Raw genomic sequence first — 15,883 nt, 5'->3', positions numbered from 1 at the left:
CCTTGTCAACCATTTAAAATATACATAAATAAACTCTTTTATAACATTCAGAAATCTTTTTTTCATTTTGAACTCATATTTCCATTTCACTCAGTCACTAAACTGCATGTTAATATAATATTAGTTTATGCTTAATGCTTTTTTATTAAACAGACCATCTCAGTTCTGTCACAAAATATATACATATAATAAAAATAAACATTTTGTTATATAAGCTTTTATTAAATTGTTTTCCTCTAGATTGACTTGCATTATAATTGTCATTAGTACATGATTGATCTTAGCATAAACATTAAAAAGTTTTAAGTAATTTTAACATAAAATTGATTTATTCAAAATGCATTATCTCAATGAGATTAATAGTTATTTTTTTCAATTACTAATCTTATCCACAGATAAATTATTGCTAGAATATGACAGTTTACAGTTAATCCTACTGATATTTTTCATTTTATTACTTGAAATAGTAAAGAAACTTGTTTATATGTATAAATTGATAAGAATGAATGGGGCTCTATTTTAACAACATCACTCAATTCTTTGAAATCCTCTAGAATTACATGCCAAAATAACATAGTGGTGCATCATCAAAGTCATTAATTATAAATCAGTTAATTAAGTTATGTTTCAGATTTGTGGAAAGCAAGGAACATGAAGTAACCTGAATTACAAATTTTTTTTACCCAGTAATTAGCATCATTTATTGTCTTTATTTGGGGGAGGTGTGATACTTAATTTTATGATCAACTTGACTGAGGTAGGGGATGACCTGACAGCTGATAAAACACTATTTCTGGGTGTGTCTGTGAGGGTATTTCCGGCGAGAATAGCATTTGAATTGGTAGACTGAGTAAAGAAGATTGCCCTCTCTAAAGCAGATGGGCATCATCCAATTTGATGAGGCCTTGAATAGAACAAAAAGCAGAGGAAAGGTGAATTTGCTCTTTGCCCTTGAGCTGGGACATCCATCTTCACCGGTCCTCCAGTATCCCTCTTCTGGTTCTCAAACCTTCAGACTTGAATTGAATTACAGCACAGGATTTCTTGATCCACAAGCTTTCAATGGCAGATCATGGTACTGCTTGTCCTCCATAATTATATTCGCCAATACCTTTAATAAACCTCCTCTTCTACACATCTATACACATCCTACTGGTTGTGTTTCTCTGGAGATCCCTAATACATCATTACAATCAACCTAACTTTAAAATCATTGTCAAATGATTATAATTTATGCCAAAAAGGTGTTTGGTTAAATTCGTTAGCCATGCAGATTGGGTAAGTTAGGGGTAAAAGAATAACCAGGAAAACAAAATTGACAACCATAAACAATAGCACAAACCTTTCAGTACACTAGGAATTATATATCGATTTGAAACCAATACTCAATGGCATGCTGAACTATGAAACACTAGAGGCATTACAATTAAAATCTTAAACATGTTATCACTAATATTTTTCAGTTTTATAACAGAAGTTCCTGCCAATAAAATTTCACAAAAAGGGAGAAAGGGAGACTCATTACTTCTGGAAAGAAGCAATCAAAATCGTCATTATTAGCAGATTGTATTATTGCTTACTTACTAATAAACTCAAGGCAATCAAAGAAAAAGAAAAATCGACCTAAGCAATTGTATCGTTGGTCAAATGAAGCTATTAGCATTTGAATTGATGGAGTCAGTAAAGAAGATTGCCCTCACTAATGCAGGTGGACATCATCCAATCTGATGAGGGCATAGATAGAATCAAAAAGTCAGAAAGGAGGACAGATTTGCGATTGGCTTGAGCTGGATATCCACCTTGTCTTGCCCTATGACATCAGGTGCTCTTAGTTCTCAGGAATTCAGACTCAACCTGGGATTTAAACCATTGGCTCCTCTGATTCTCAGGCCTTAGGGTTTGGACTAGAACTACACCAGGAGCTTTCCTTAAACTCCAGCTTGCAGACTGCAGATCAAAAGACTTCTAAGCCTCCATAACCATGGGAAGCAATCCCTCATAAGAAATCTCTTTCTATAGATCTATATATATACTTGGTTGCTTCCCTGGAAAACCCTCATGGATACAGAAGGGCTACCCAAAAATCTTTTATCCAAACTTTACAAACTACAATTTATTGTACCTGTTATTCTTTCTCTTTGGTGCATCTTGTTTTACTCGATAATAATAATAAAAAAAAAGACTTCTATTAGATAACTTCTCTGTGCCATCCAAATACTTTCTCCTTCCTTCTTTACCCTGGCCTCTGCTCTGGTATGTTGACCGGTATGGAGCAGTCAATGGGCTTCCAAGCCTTCTAATTTCTCTCTGGCTTCAGCTATAAGAAGGTCTAGCAGATTATCTGAAGGAGAGAAGTGAGTGAAGTCAGGGTATTTATTTATTCTCCTGGATCCCTCCCCTTCAAAGCTGCCCAGACTGGCTGTGTCCCTATACAAAAGTCAGTGCTCAGTTCCAAGCAGCCTTGTCTACAAGATTAACTCTCCCTCCAGGTTTCAGTAAGCTCTCCCTTCCTTTGTCCCTGTGACTAATTGGTGGTAACAGCCTCACTGCTGCTTGGCCTTAGTTCTCATTTTACGTTTTGTGATTCCTCTATAACTCAACCATTTCCTTTTAATTAGCCCCTTCTAAGTAAATTATCTTCAAAAACTGTCATTTTAGTGTGTCATCTACTGAATCTTGACTGATACAGAGTTGGAATGATGGAGATACTTTAATCCTTTTACAATTTTATTAATTTAGTGTTTTTAAATGTTCTTAGCTTGAACTATAAAGATATGTTTGTCAGATACTATGGAGCTGCAGATTAAGCTCATTCAATTCATAAAAAGATGTCCAGAATACAACTGAATTAACAGAGCCAATTCTCATTTTCCAAACATTCAGTTCTTTCTCTTTGTCACATGAAGTCTGATTTCATTTATCAATGTACATAACTGTGTTATATATTTCAACAATATTATTAAAATGAAAAACAAATAGTGACATCTTGGAAGATAAATTAGTAAACGCTGTGTACTCAAGATTTAAATGTTGTACATCTGATATAATGAGTTTATTCATTTTATTGTAAATTGTAAAAATTAGACAATATATGAATATGTTATTTTTCATTATTCAATTGTAATAAGTTTATGCAATGTGTGTAGCTAGAATTTGTCATCTATTAAGCAAAGAGTATGATAAATATATAATATTTCTTTGATAAAGTTGTGTGGGTGCACATATTTTTGGCTTTCAGAATAATTAAATAATCATCAAGAATAAAAATTAGAAATAAATTTATTTAGTTTGTTACACATCATGATAATATTTTCTTATATATTTAACAAGGAAACAATTATCTATGGCTAAACTAACTCTGATAGCCAGAATACAATTAGAAAATTAGAGATAAAAGAATGAATTTCTTCTAAGTTGTAAATAAGGTGAGTTGACTGCCATTAGAGATCTATATAGCTTTTGATATGATTTAATAAAATAGGTTTTAACTTCCTTATTAAATAAGTGAAACTACAAATCAAAAGGAAACATTTCTCTCCTCTCTTTCTCTTTCACACACACAAACACACACACAAATACACACACACACACACACACACACACACACACAGATTATATACTGAGGCCATCTGGGTTGATAAATTTGCTGTACAACATCCCAGATACAATTTAAATTTTTTTATTAATGGACTACATTGATTCTGCAGTTTTATGAAAATGCTTCCATTATGAGAAGTGTACTGAGAATAGCTTAAAAGAATTGCTTATGTTTAAATACCTGAGATCAGAGAGGATGGAAGATGTTAGCACTCAATAACATCTTTATGCTTTTTCTTGCACTTACAAAATTCTCCCTCAAGTGTGATGTATTCCTTGCTAGTAGCCAAAGGTTAGAAGACATGTCATTAAAGAAATTTGTCATCATACCTAATACCCTCACTGTACCATGTATCAGATTCATTATACAGTATGAGGTCAAATGTCCCCTTTCAATGAGCATGTTTTGTATGCTTCACATACATCACTCTTAACAGGCACAATTATGACAGAAGCAGACATTAAGCCTTTTGGGTTTGAGGTGCATTAATTAAATATTTAAAAGAAGTTGCTTTTGTTTGATGTTCTGAAGGTTGACAAACAATGCATTTTTGCGGTTAGAGAAGCCTCAGTATATAAAAGTTAATTTTCTTAGAACTATTTAGCCAGATTAGATTTGAAAAGTGTGTAATAAAGTATTTAACCTTATCCAAAAAGAGATCTAGCCTGTACCCTCAGCTCCTGAGCAGTGGGAGGTGATATCCAAGCCCTTAGAATATCTTCCATCATAAGAATGTCTATTTACCCGGAGATTTTTGCCGTCGGTCTAACAATGTGAATTACAATAAGGACTTTGGGCTGTATGGCATGCACTCTATCTCCAGTGAGCTGGAGACTAATGGTGAGGCATGTGAGAAGTCACACATGGAGCCCCAGCAACAACTCTGGACACTAAAGCTGAGATGAGCTTCCCTAGTTTGCAATGTTCTGTGAGTATTGTTGATGCCAGGAGGATAATGCATCCTGAAGAAAATAAAAGCTTCACTTTTGGAACCCTCCCTGATTCTTCCCTATGTGTCTCTGATTTTAATCTGTACTCTTCCCTTGCAATAAACCATACTGTGAAAGATAACAGCTTTCCATAAGTACTATGGGTCCTTCTAGTGATTTATAAAATCTGAGGGAGGTTATAAAATGTGCAACTGGCGTTAGAAGTGAGGACAGTCTTGCGAACTGTGCTGTCTAACCTCACAGAAAACATCTCATATATCCCCTTTTACAGATACTCCCTTTGATAACACAGTACTGGAGGACACTGCATGCATGTAAAATCATGCTTGACTTCGATCTTTCACATGAAGGTAAGTAATTATGCACTGTCCAGCTATCAAGAAATCATACAAGGTAAGGAGATTTTCTTAGAGCTGTTGTTCCTAAGGGTACCAGTTAACAGAGGAAAGAGGAAACTCTGGGTCAGAGAGGATACTGCTGGCAATTACTGCCATAACCTGCTCTGCAGGTATATTAACTGGGACCTTCTCTGGGAGAATGCCAAACTGGAGAGACATTATGGACTGGAGGAGTCTGGTGGTCTCCAACCTCCCAAGGTAGGAAACAATGAACATTTTGGGAAAGGGTAAAAGCGCTTAGGCTGTAAAATATTGCTTCACAGAGGAAAACCTGACTCCAGAAAGACTAATGGGCTTGGAAGGATTGTAGAAAATCAGGAAATTTGAGGTTGTAGCCTAGCGTTGGGTTTCCAATAGATTTGGTCTTCTAAAAGAGCCCCATAGTGCTATTTTCTACTTGGATTTTATATAAAATTTTCATCTGGAAAATAAGGTCCTCCTAAGAATTACAAGTACTTAACACCTTATAATTAAGCTGAAGTTTAAATTCTATAAATATACATATGTGAATACACAAATATTTTTAAATAATTCTAATAAGTTAATCATAATATTTAAGTTACAATAAATATAAACTGTAATTTACATTTGGCAGAGTGGCTTGAAAGTCTAGATAAATCAATACAGGTTTAACAAAAAAAAGTTCTATTTAAATTACCTCACTTGCATGGCAATGTGAATAGACAGTTCAGTCTTTGGTGGGTCATTTTTAAAAAATTTTTTATTGAAGTGTAGTTTATTTACATTAGTTTCAGGTATACAGCAAAGTGATTCAGCTATACATATACATACATACATATTTTTTCTTTTCAGATTCTTTTCCATTATCTGTTATTACAAGAAATGGAATATAGTTCCCTGTACTATATAGCAGGTCCTTGTTGTTTACCTATTTTATATATAGTAATGTGTGTCTGTCAATCCTCAACCCCTAATTTATCCTTCTCTACCCTTTTCCCTTTGGTAACCATAGTTTGTTTTCTATGTTTATGAGTCTGTTTTTGGTTTGTAAATAGAATTTTATCATTTTTTTAGATTCCACATATAAGTGATATCATATGATATTTATCTTCACCTGACTTACTTTACTGAATATGATGACCTCTAGATCCATCCATGTTGCTGCAAATGGCATTATTTCATTCCTTTTTATGGCTAAGTAACATGCCATTGCATATATATACCACATCTTCTCCATCCAATCATCTGTTGTTGGACATTTAGGTTGTTTCCATGTCTTAGCTATTGTACATAGTGCTGCTATGAACACTGGGGTGCAGGTGTCTATGGATTATAGTTTTCTCCTGTATGGATATATGCCCAGGAATGGGATTGTTGGATCATATGGTAAGTCTATTTTTAGTTTTTTAAGGAACCATTGTACTGTCCACCATTGTGGTTGCACCAATTTGCATTCTGGTGGGTCATTTTTAATTGTTTCTCCAATGCTTGTTTTTTCATAAGAAGCAGTTTACTTTGGGCTTAACAGAGGAATCAAAAAATGCCATATCAACACTAAAAGACAAGGCTCCTCTACTGTAGAAGAAGTTAAGGAAATAACCGGGAAATTTATTAAAATATGTAGATTTGCAAGTACTAACTACTGTATATAAAACAGATAACAAAGCCCTACTATATAGACAGGGAACTATAATCAACACCTTGCAATATCCTATAATAAAAAAGAATATGAAAAGGAATATATTTACATGTACAATTGAATCATGCTGTACAGCAGAAATTAACACAACATTGTAAAATGACTATACTTCAATAGAAAATAAAATATGTGGATTTAAACTACATAACATTAAATCAGGCAATGCATATCTGATCAGTTCACTGTATAAAAATTCTGTGACAATGAATTTCTAATCATTGTCTATATATCAGGAGGTACATTTGTGCCCAGTGTTCCCAATAAGCCACAGAAGTGGAGGCATCAGATGAAAGTCTTCTCAACTTATTGCCCAAGAATCCTCAGAGTACCTAGCATGAGGTGGGGGAAATTAGACACTGAACATGGTACTCAAGGACCTGTCGGGGGAGGGGGAAATAATTGAAAATACATTCATTACACTCGGTGATAATTGATCTCTGATCGTAAGCTAAGCACATTCCTTGTGCTGCGTCACAGGAAAAAAACAGCTGTTGTCAATAATGATATTTGATCCTACTGGTGAATTACAGGAAGTACTACTTAGTGGCACAATCTGGCTCTTCCTATCATTCTCCAGTGGCAGGGAGGTGGGTGAGGAGTTTCTACTTGAATATTTAGGAGTTTTCAGGGAAAATGATCTGTCTTTTGATAACATTAAGAACTATATACCATAGGGGTGGTAAGGGATAAATTGGGAATTCGAGATTTGCAGATACTAACTAATATATACAAAACAGATAAACAACAAGTTCTCACTGTATAGCACAGGGAACTATATTCAGTGTCTTGTAGTAATCTATAATGAAAAAGAACGTGAAAAGGAATACATGCATGACTGAAGCATTATGCTGTACACCAGAAATTGACACAACATTGTAAACTGACTATACTTCAATAAAAAAAAAAATATATATATATACAAAAAAAGAATTATATAAATTCGTATAATGCTAGGAATGGCAGCTATCTTTCTTTGGCTTCTAGAAGGTGACTTATTTTCACTGCAAGGTCATAACCAGGTATAATACAGGTTTCTGAGTAGGCATAGTAGATTATTGCAATGTCCTCATACTTAGAGATATAATGCCATGAATGACAGCAGAATGACAAGGTGGCTAAAGAATAGCTCACCAAAAACGTTCAAGGCAAACAACTGGTGGAGAAATGTGACCCATTATTTCCACTGGGTTCTTAAATCATTGCATTTTGGCAGTAGACCGGAGGGAAGGAAGAGAGAAAGAATTAAAAAATAAGGAAAGAGAGATAACACAAGGACTAGAAATAATGAAGCTATAGGCATTTCAAATGATTTAAATAACTCCCTTTTATCAAATTTCACCTGGGTGTGCAAGGCAGTGTTGTTCAACATAACAGTTGAGAAGTAACTGTTTATTATTAATGGTTGTTCAGGCTCGTTCAGAGGGAGGCAAAGCTGAGCACTTCTCCAGTGCAGCCTTATCTCTGTGAAGCAGCAGCCTTGAGAACATAGGGCTTCATCTATGTTACAGTCTGATTTTAGCAGCTGAGGAACAGCAGGTGACAGACTCTTAACCTCTGGGGAGCTGGAACAATCGGACAGCAAAGAAATAAATACCCGGCACAAATAACTCATGGCATCACCACTGTTTACCTACCTAGAGCTCTTTGGAAATTATGCATTATCAGTTCCAAAACATACACCTGAAGTTGCCTAATGGTTGAAGGTATAGTAGTATTTGGCTGGTAGCTGAATTTGAGTGGGATACAGATTCCAAGTGTTTTATGAAAATTGTGCCTTTGATACTTGTTTCATTTCATTATAATGGACAACACTTGTGTTATTTAGTGCATTACATTTTGCACAGTTTGACCTCTGTAAGCATGTTGTTTGGGTGAACAGTTTCATAAAAGTAGTAGGAAGAACTCAGAATTTTCAAATGTTCAGTTGTTATTGTTGCTTTAATGAGCTGGGGTTTTTTTGTTTGTTTGTTTGTTTCATTTTGTTTTGGCCTATCATTAGATTTCCTTAATGGAAAAGAGGAGAAGGAATTTTTTTCCTTTACATTTAAGTAGCCTGATACAGCATCTATGCTGGAATAAGGAGAGAATATAGAATCCCTGGGGATTGATCAGGGGTCTGCATAATTCTTTTAGGTACTCATTTTACTGATTTTATGAACATATAAATTTATTCAATACTTTTTAAAGGGGTACATATTTTTACTATGTGATAACAAAAGTTCTTTACAAGTCATGGAGAATTGAAGAATTAATGAAAGAGAGAAAGAGAGAGAAAATAATTGTAAACTATGAGTTGGCGATGGTGAGTAAAGAATTTAGAAGAGTATGTTGTGAATGTGTTATGTCAAACCTTTCCCCCAGCTAAACATGCATATTTCACTGGCTTCCCTTCATGTACTAGCTTGTGAAATTTGGGCACATTCCATAATCTTTGCATATCTCCCAATTTCCTCATATGAAAGAAGATTAAATAAGACTGTTATGAGGAGTAAATGAGATAACCCACATTAACAGCCTAGAATCATGCCTGGTGCACCGTAAGTGCTTAGAAAATGCTAGCTATTATCGCCACCCATATTCCCTTCCCCAAAGTTACCAAATAAAAAAAATCAACTTTTCTAATTTAAAAATCCAGTAATTCAACTCTAGGAATTGTGTCACTGGAAAATGTTTCCATAAAGTCTATCTTTTGTGTTGTTCATAAAATTTGCAGGTAATACATAACATTCTATGTCCATTTAGTTTTCAGTGACAATCACACAGGTATCAGGAAGTATAACATAACGTTCATGAGAGAAAATTCATGCTCAGATTGGCAAACATTTGGCAGATGAAGAGACTTTTGAAGTCTTTTGTAGTGTTGGCACACATTGCCTATTTTGGGTTTAATTAAGACTTCAAAAATTTAAATTTTCTTAGAAGTAGTCTTCTTAATGTCATTATCCAGATATGTTATTTTTGTAAAGAAAACTCTTAACCTTGTAGAATAGCAGAATATATCACCCCAAATTATGCCACTTTGGCATAAGGACAATTTTGAGCAGAGGGCAACTGAGAAGAAGCAGATAAAGGAAAAGCTCTCTGCCCTACCCCTATATGCCTAAAAGGAGGACATAAATTTGCAAGGGTGCCCCGCTTCCCATCTCTACCAGGAAGGAGAGACGTTAATTATCAGAGACAACTTTAGAACCTTATCAGCCTGGAGAATGCACCTGTGGGACCTCCACAACATAGCATGCTAAAGCTACCTCTTATCCATCATTAGCCTCCTTTTCTATTTGCCTTTCCACAATGTGCCACACTAGAAACTCGAAGTCCTTTACCTCTGTCCTTTTTCTTCTCTAGAAATTTATTGTTCTTTTGTTAAGGTGTTAGTAAGCCCAAGTTCTAACCATCCCTTGGAGTTGCTCATCTCTGGGTATTCTCATGTGTATGCATGATGCACATGCTAAAAATCTTGTTTGTTTTTCTCTTGTTAATCTGTCTTTGATCAGTTTCATTACTGGACCTGAGCAGGAGAAACTAGGAGGTGGAAGGGAAAAGAATTTTTCCTCCTCTCCAGCCTTTTGGGAAAATTTATGTGTTTTTAGTGTGTTGTATTTTTTAAAATGGCTTTATGCATAGTTCAAGAAGGGGGTAACTTACAAAAATTTAAGGGGTGATAGTAAGGTTCCATTTGCTCACCTACTGCTTGATACTTGAAATTTAGTATTTAGTGTTTTTAGTTAGCAAAACTTTGATTTTTGTAAAACTCATGCTAATTTCTGTGCAGAGTATGCAGAGGCTGGTTTGCTCAGCTAATTTCAGTCTTTTAATACTTCAGAGTGAGTGAGTTTATTCCATAAACTCCTTGAATGTTTATAGATAATTAAAAGGAAAAATACCATGAAAAAATGAGTGTCAGTGAGTGGGAAAGGGACATAATTAGGAAGTAAAGTGATATAAAATGGGAATCTGATGTACTACAGAAATTTCCTTGCCTACTTTATAATTCCCTAGGGTCTGCCCTTCTGTTCGCTAAGTCTGGGTGGGGAAAGAAGACCCAAGATGCCGCTGCAGAGGTACAGTGTTGGGGAAGGAATGAAGTCCAGTAAATTTAGGCCATCAGAACTTAAAGAAGGGACAATGGAGGTAGACCAGGACTGGGAAAACCCAAAGACAAGAATAAAGCTCTTCACCAGTGCCATGTGAGGCCATGTCTGAGCCGGAAGCAAAAGGTGAGTTTGCTCCTCAAGATGCTCTTATCCAAAATATCAACAAATTCCATTTGTTGAAACAATGGAAAAAATTTAATAAAAGCTCTATAATAAAAAACGTACAATTAGATGTAAAGACCTGCATTACTTAATGTGTTTCTAGGCTATTGTCCACCCTCATTTACCCACCTCGTGTGATGTGATAGAATTGTAGCCCTGGCTGGAACCCGGAGGCTCATTAGAGACATTCCTCTCACACAACACAGTGTCTAAAAACAAATGAGAGTCTGTCTTTATTTATAATTGTGTTCACCACAGATTTTTTTGGCATTTACTTTTTATTTTAAAAACATTATATTAAAATAATATTTATCTTAACTGCCAAGTTTTTCAGTGCTCCCTTATATTTTGGGTCAAAATGAGTGTCTCACTTGCCTTACCCTAATCATGACCCTGCTGCTCATACAGAGTTTTCCAGTAAGGGTAACAGAGAAGGACTAAGCAATTATATGACTGTAACAGTTATGTAACAGTTATACAGAGAGAATTTTGTAATATGTGGTTCATGTTTTCTTTCTCATCAAGCCTTTTGTTTTTTATTCCTTTTTATTACGTTTTTACAGAGATTGGGGCCCTTATTGCCATATTGATTAGAATTAGTGATATTCTGCATCTTTGTCATATTTGTGGTATTAAAGGAAATGTTCCTAATTCTAATTTCACCATTAGGAATCATATTGCTATAGTTGTCAGTTATTATCAGGTTAAGTAAGTCTATTCTTATTTGGTGAACAATTTTTATCAAAGTACCAAATGTTGTTATTGCATTTTCTTCAGCTATGAAGTGAGATTTTTCTATAATTTGTTATTATAATATTAATTATGTTAATTAATTTCCTAGTATTAAACTATCCAATCATTGTTTTGAATCCCTGCTAATTGGATTTTTTCTATATTATCTTTAGGATTTTCTCTTCTAATCAGCGTGTCATTTTCTTTTCTCATATTATCACCTGGAATTTATATCAATATTATACTGGACTCAAAAAGGAGTTGAAAAGCGTTCTTTCATTTTTTACCCTCTTAAGTTCTGTCTAGAATTTAAATGATTTATCCTATAAAGTTTTGATAGGCTTCACCATAAAACCACTGAACCTCTTATTTTTTTTATGGGAAGAACTTTAAATTCTGATACTTAAAGGCATTTCAATTATTCTTTGCAAAATTTGGAAAGTTATGTTTGTCTATATATTTTCTTAATTCTTTCCTGCTTCCAGATTTTTCAGTGAACTTTTTTATGGGGCTGTTTCTTCAAATATCTGCTTTGCTAAATGTGCTCTTGAAGAAATGTGTCTTTGTCATTGAAATTTAAATTTTTATTGGGATAAAGTTGTTGATAATATCCTTTTAGAATTTTTACATCTTTTGGTAATGTCCCCTTTCCATTCCTCATATTTTAAGTTTGTGCTTTTTATATTTGTTGATCAGTCTTGCTTGAGGTCTGTCACTTAGATGAATCATTTCAAAGAAAGAATTTGTTGCTTTGTTGAATCTCACTTTTGCTTGTTTGTTCTTAAGTTTTTGATGTTGCAGGTCACACTCCCTGGGAAGGAGACTACAGGTGAAATTTAGCACAGGAGTTTGGTTAGGCAGTGTTTTTGGAATTAACTCCTGCAGGAGAAGGGAAAGGATTAAAAGACCAAGAAACTGGGTTCTGATTCTTTCACAAGAAAGGCTTCAGTCAATCTCACAGAGTTCTGGATGGCATTTTAGAGTTCTTCTGAGTTGATGAGACTGGTCCAGGACTTTTTACCCTTGTGTCCACCATTGTTGGATACCATATATTTCAGGGAAGGGGAAGGACTTTCAGTGTGGCAATTCTACCCAGTCCCAGCACCCCAATAGTCCACAGAATAACTAGTTTAGTAAATGGTCATTGAAGGACAAGTCCAGTTTAGAAATTAGAATCCTCACTTTTAGAATTCATTCTACTTGAATCCACTTCCACGTATGTGTTGGCAGCAGTGGCTTCTCCCTGATTCTGGTGTGCTTTTTCTTGCTTTTTTTTTTTTTTTTCTGTTGGAAACTCAGGAGATGAAGGAACCACAGTTACTAACTATGCAGCAGATCTAGAGGTTGCAACCCATACTCAGCACCACCCTCCTTGTTACAGACTAAACAACTGTGTCTCTCCAAAATTTATACGTTGAAGCTCTAACCCCAGTGTGATGGTATTTGGAGGTGGGGCTTTCAGGAGACAATTAGGTTTAGATAAGGTAATTAGGGTGGTGCTCCCATGATGGGATTCATGTCTTTATAAGAAGAGGAAGAGAGACTAGTGTGTTCTTGTGCTTTCTCCTTGTTTCTCGCTCTCCATTACGTTCAACCTTCGTCTTGTGAGGATATAGCGAGAAGGCAGCTGTCCGCAAACCAAGGAGGGCCCTTACCAGGAACTGAATCTGCCAGCACCTTGGTCTTGGATTTTCCAGCCTCCAGAACTGTGAGAAATAAATGTTTGTTATTTAAGCCAGTCTATGATATTGCATTGTAGCAGTCCAAGATGACAGACACTTCTTAACTTCCTTTCCATTCCCTTCAGTCTTAAATAGCATCTCTATTGGTCTGCATGACCTAACTTTAGATAAATCAGACCTTCATTCATAAGGCTTCTGTAGCCCTGATCACCATGCCTTCTCAAGCTTTGGCTGCTGTGTTATTACATTTACTTTCAACATTGGGCAATGAGACACACCCAAGTGGATTAGCTAGTGTTAAACACATTCCTCTCTACTATCATCTTGTACAAGAGCTCTACCTTTTCCTGAAGTTTAGATCAGTTAGCCTCTTTAGTGTGGTGACTTCTCACCTGGCACCTTTCCTTAGGGAAAAATCACCTGTAGTACTCAGGAAGAAGCCATAGCTTAAGTTCATGGTCATTCTTGCAGTTTCCTGGGGCCAGTGCATTCTACCTTTGTCAGTCAGAACTTACACACCCATAGATTCCAGAATTATGGGTCTGGAAAGCCCAAATACCCCCAATTAAGTAACTGAGGTGATGTTAAGTGAGTTATTCCTATTTTAAGACCTTGTTTTTCAGACTCGTGTATACTACTTTTCAAGAACACAATCATATTATGATTGTTCATTTAGAATAATTACAAATCCTAGAAAATGACATAGCTTCTTTGTGTGGTCTCATGTTTCAGCTGTGTACCTCATTGGAAACTTTACAGTTAAAGCACTGGCCATACCACTGTTCTACCATGCCAGCACCAAGTGACTGACTGGACTCCATGCAGAATGGTGCTGTTAGGGTGCTCAGTGTTTGTCTCTGTATGTCTGGACGCCATGCAGTGGTGATAGATACATTACTGATGGAGATAGGGTGCCTGTACCACTGAAATCATGCATAGACTCCCTCATACCACCATGGTTACCATGTTCACATGCCCTTCACGCCAGCACTTTGAGGTTGCTGTCAGTTAAGCAGGTCATTCTATGAACTACGGTTCAGTACTTCTTCTATAGTTAGTGTGCACTGATGAATGTGAAAATTTATAGTGTCTAATATATGGGTTGAAGCAGCATCCTCAGATGTGGAATACACCATCTCCTGTACCCTAGAATGACTACATAATGTTGTGCTTCCTTCCTGTTGGTGAGCAGTGCAATAAGCAATAATTTGTCCTTTACTTTATAGATGTCCTATAATGCCCAAACCATTGAATTAAATTTCACTAATTTGGCAGCCCTTATTTTCTGTAGTGTTAGAGAGATTAATTTTTTACTTTACTGATATTCAGTTGTTCCAGCATTATTTACCCATCCTCACTAAATTATATTGGCAAATTTGATAAAAACCAACCAGCTACATATTTATGCACACATTTCTGGATTATATTCTATTCCATTAATTTAAATATTTGTCCTTCTGCCAATACTCTGTTCCCTTCATCACTGTCACCTACCATAAGTCTCAAAATCAGAAACTGTGTGTTCTTCAACATTGCTCTTCATTTTTAAAGTCACTTTGACTATTCTAAGTTGTTTGCAGTACATAGAAATTTTAGACGCAGCCTAATTTTACAAAAGTCCTGCTGAGATTTTAATTTATTAAAAATATGCTCTCATTTTTTTCTGGGTTATAATGTTTCAGATGAGAAATGTGCCAATATTCTTATTTTGACTTAGTACAATGCGTCATTTTTCTTTAGCTGCCTTTTTTTTTTCCAGGTTAGGCTTAGGGTTAGGGTCAGGTGTAGGGTCAGCTTGATACTTTTAAGCTTTTTAGGGTGGGTTTAGAGGATTCTTTAACTAAGGATTACTTTAACTCTACTAAGGCATGACCTCTCTGATATCTCCACCAAATGCTCTGACTGATGGGAAAGTAAACACTTCCAAGTCCTGTTTGAGCTACAGGAATTGTTCAGTGAAATCTCCCAGCTTGTTGCGTTTCCTCCACGCAAGTGCACTTAGTGTTTAGCAACATACTAAAGGGGGCCCTGGCGTATGTTCCTGGAGCTCCTCCTTCAGGTATTTCCTTCTCTTTGGTAATCTGCTTCACATTAGGCATTTCAGATGCCTCAGCCTTCCCTTTGATCTTTCTCTGCAACTCAGTGAGATCACGTGAGAGATCATCTTCCTGCAGCAGCTTGGAAAATGCTTCCAGGTAGATCATAGGGCTCATCTTGTCTCCTTTTCCTTTGGACTATAATCCTGCGCTGCTTATAATTCTATATCCAAAAGCATTTGACTCATACCTTTTCCAAGTTTTCTAGACATTTACAATATTAAGAAAACTCCAGCCCTTGTTCTTTATCCTGACCAGAGCAGAATTCTTTATCTGTTCACTCTTGATAACATTTTATAGATTACTGATTTTGTGGCCGCATCTATTATTTGCTTAAACATTTTATATACAGTCATTTTACACTCCATTTGTGATCATTTCAATATCTGAAGCCCTTTGGAATCTAAATATGATTTTTGTTGTTTCTGGCATCTCTCTCACTGTAACTTGATTTATTTAATTCAATCCTTGAGTATTCTAGTATGAACTTTTCTCCAGGAGGTGCCTCCCA

The 15,883-nt window shown here is 35.7% G+C and overlaps 1 long non-coding RNA gene across 2 annotated transcripts in view; it reads right to left on the bottom strand.

Annotated features, from left to right (window-relative positions):
* The window catches only part of LOC116280961 (uncharacterized), a 151,194-nt gene that overhangs the window by 115,719 nt on the left and 19,592 nt on the right, over nt 1-15,883 (bottom strand). Inside the window, exon 3 of one of the 2 annotated variants that reach the window (XR_012073584.1) lies at nt 7,924-8,168. The exons of the other annotated variant lie outside the window; for it this stretch is intronic. This is a non-coding gene — a long non-coding RNA (uncharacterized lncRNA). Of the gene's footprint in view, nt 1-7,923; nt 8,169-15,883 lie in introns of those variants that run through there. 2 annotated transcript variants of the gene reach the window in all.

This window comes from Vicugna pacos, chromosome 6, assembly GCF_048564905.1.
Source record: "Vicugna pacos chromosome 6, VicPac4, whole genome shotgun sequence".
NCBI classification, from domain to species: Eukaryota; Metazoa; Chordata; class Mammalia; order Artiodactyla; family Camelidae; genus Vicugna; species Vicugna pacos.
This window is presented reverse-complemented; position numbering and strand designations above follow the sequence as displayed.